This window comes from Lampetra planeri, chromosome 4 (assembly GCF_965212315.1).
Source record: "Lampetra planeri chromosome 4, kcLamPlan1.2.h2, whole genome shotgun sequence".
In the NCBI taxonomy this organism is placed as follows: domain Eukaryota; kingdom Metazoa; phylum Chordata; class Hyperoartia; order Petromyzontiformes; family Petromyzontidae; genus Lampetra; species Lampetra planeri.
In genome coordinates, this window is record NC_136110.1 from 21332111 (window position 1) to 21335459 (window position 3349).

Genomic DNA, 3349 nt, shown 5'->3' on the forward strand with positions numbered 1-3349 from the left:
ACGTTGCTCGGCGCCGACGTCCGTCTACGTGATTACGTCACGACGGAACCCAGGTAGAATGTTGTCAGGAGCCCGTTACACCGCACTAGCGGTGACGTAATCGCGCGCGCTGCGTGGTGACGTCACGCGACGTTGCTCAGCACCGACGTCCGTTTACGTGATTACGTCACGACGGAGCCCAGGTAGAGTGCTCTCAGGAGCCGTTACACCGCACTGTCGATGACGCAATCGCGCACGCTGCGTGGTGACGTCACGCGACGATGCTCAGCGCTTGGCGAATGGTGCGTAATGACGTTGATGGTCCGCGTGGACACGGCACAACGGAGCCCAGGTGAGCTGCGTGTTATGGTGGTGACGTCAACGCGCTGGCGGTGACTGCACGTGACGTGATGACGTTGCGTCGGTCGAGTACGTGATTGCGTCATCGATGACGCGCACAGTCGAGGCGTGCAACGTGCTCGGAGGGTCTCGAAGCCAATAAATTGAAACTTGAGTCACTACCTATGAGATCTTCACTCAAAACTGCTCTAGAGGAGTTGTACACCCCTAGCTGCCAGTGCTATTCAGTGACCTAAAATAAAATGTTTCGCTCCGGATGATCGCTACAAAGTATGACCTGTGTTTTGATTTAGTGTGCTGATCTTAAAGGTGGAGTGACTCATGCAGCCAGCTATGGCTGCAGGGTTTTGGTAGTACATGTTGTTTATGCCATTTATTGTGAAAATTCTGTCACAGTTCCTATGATTGCTTTTTCATTGCTTTCATGGCTTTATTTTGGTGATTTCGAAAAGTGTATTGGTTTAGCCATGTTTGTTTGTTGTAGTACAGAGTTAGACTGATGGCCTTAATCTAAGCTGTCTTGTGGTTGTTGTTGTTGTTGTTTGACTTGCATCCCACTGGGATTTTTGCACACAGCGTTGGTGTACGGTGTTTTTTCTGCAATATTTTGCTGTCTTTTCTTGGATTTTCTGTTTGCACTTAGTCACATATTCACTTTAAGATGTTTTTTGTTCATGTTTTTGTTTTTTGTTTGTTGCGGTTGCACCCGATTCAAGAGCTGAATGGCTCACAGGGCTATACCTAATAAATGAACTTGAACTTGAACGCCGGGCTAAAGTGAGAGACGGCGTGTAAGGGGCCGTCCATAAATGACGTCACGCACCTAGAGGGGGGGGGGGGTCAGACATTTGTGACGATGTGTGACGAGGGGAGGGGGGGGTTTGAGAAATGTGACGTCACGTAAAAATGCGCTACTTTAAATAAATATAGGCATCACGTTCTACTTAAATTTAGATTTAAAGCTTTCGTGACTGCAGGGATTCATATTCTTGGTTCTTTCGGTAAAGTCACGTAGAAGGGAAATAATAAAATGATAAAAAATAAAACAATAAAATAATTCTCACGACGTTTCGGCCACAACGCAAGCAGCCGTCCTCAGGTGAAACCAGGTCTGTCACCTGAGGACGGCTGCTTGCGTTGTGGCCGAAATGTCGTGAGAATTATTTTATTATGTTTTATTTTTATTATTTCATTACTTCACTTCTACGTGACTTTACCCAAAGAACCAAGAAGATGAATCCCTGCAGTCACGAAAGCTTTAAATCGAAATTTAACACGTTCTACTTAATTAAATAGACTTCTTAATAAATGTTTCTTCATTTAACAGCGATTTGAAGCATGTTTTATTTTCAAAATGGAAATATGGTTTTGGGGGGGGGGGTTGGAGAGCAGAGCTTTGTGACGTCATATTTGAGGGGGGTCTGACTTTTTGTGACGTCGTGTGACGAGGGGGGGGGTAAAAAATCGTCCAAAATCGCGTGACGTCATTTATGGACGGCCCCTAAGAGAGACCTTAATCCAACAGTGGATTTGATCATGGATGATGATGATGATGACAATGTTGGGGCGCCGCGGTGGCTAGGAGATGTTATCTCCCTCGCCTGCTATACAGGAGGTGCGGTGGGTTGGATCCCGATCCGCATACCGTAATATGTAGAGTTTGCATGTTCCAGAGTGGCCCCGCCTACTCTATAGACCCCGCCCACTAATCAGGTGGCCCCGCCCACTTGCCAGGTAGCCCCGCCCATTAATCAGCTAGCCCCGCCCACTTGCCAGGTAGCCCCGCCCATTAATCAGTTAGCCCCGCCAACTTGCCAGGTAGCCCCGTCCATTAATCAGATAGCCCCGCCCACTTGCCAGGTAGCCCCGCCCATTAATCAATTAGCCCCGCCCACTTGCCAGGTAGCCCCGCCCATTAATCAGCTAGCCCCACCCACTTGCCAGGTAGCCCCGCCCACTAATCAGGTAGCTCCGCCCGCTTGTCAGGCAGCCCCGCCCATTAATCGGATAGCCCCGCCTACTGCCCAGGCATCTCTGTCGACTGCCTGAGGTAGCCCTGCGTATGCTCAGATAGCCCCAACTTTTATTCGAATCGTGGGGTCGAGCATGCGGTTAAAATGTGTTTAGATTACTGGGATAAACCTGTCCAAACCGACACGTTTAGTACGTGTATCGTTACATTCATGTGTTCGATCTGTACGTGCAGAAGACAATCATAACGCAGAATAACCAAATAAACAGTTAAATAGCAATATATCTAAGCAATGCCTTTTGCACATATATATCTGCCTCTAAGTAACAAAAAAAGAAAGCACATATATATCTGCCTCTAAGTAACAAAGAAAGTACTACCACTGCCAAACAACCCATCCATCGGCCTACTGCGAGTGCATAATTTTTGCAGCATTGATTTGCTTATTCTAGATTTGAAGTTTTCGTGACTGCAATGATCCATACTCTCTGGTTCTTTCGGTAAAGTCACGTAAGTGAAAAAAAAAGTAATAAATATTAATTAAATAATATCTCCATTTATTTATCTTCTTTCGGTAAAGTCACGTAAGTGAAAAATAAAAATAAAACATAAGAAAATAAAATTCTCACGACGTTTCGGCCACAACACAAGAAAGAACCAAGAGGATGAATCCCTGCAGTCACAAACGCTTTAAATCACCATTTATTTATTTTTAGTTTTTATTTTTCACCGACATGATTTGCTTATCTCGTGCATAATGAGGTTCGAAGATGCAGCGACGTGATGACATCACGACGCATACGTCCCCAGGCACGGTTTGCAATGAGTGACGTCATCCGTATCGGGGTCGTCTCGCGCCCAATCGTTACGCGATGACGTTGGCGTCCAGACGGGCGACGCTCCTCAGCGCGATGACGCACGTGTCGGCGCGATTACGTCATCGCGCCACGTTAAGTTCTGACGCGGTGACGTCACGACGCAAAATTTGCGTCGTGACGTCACCGCGCAACTTGCGTCATGACGTTACCCGCGTGCGAG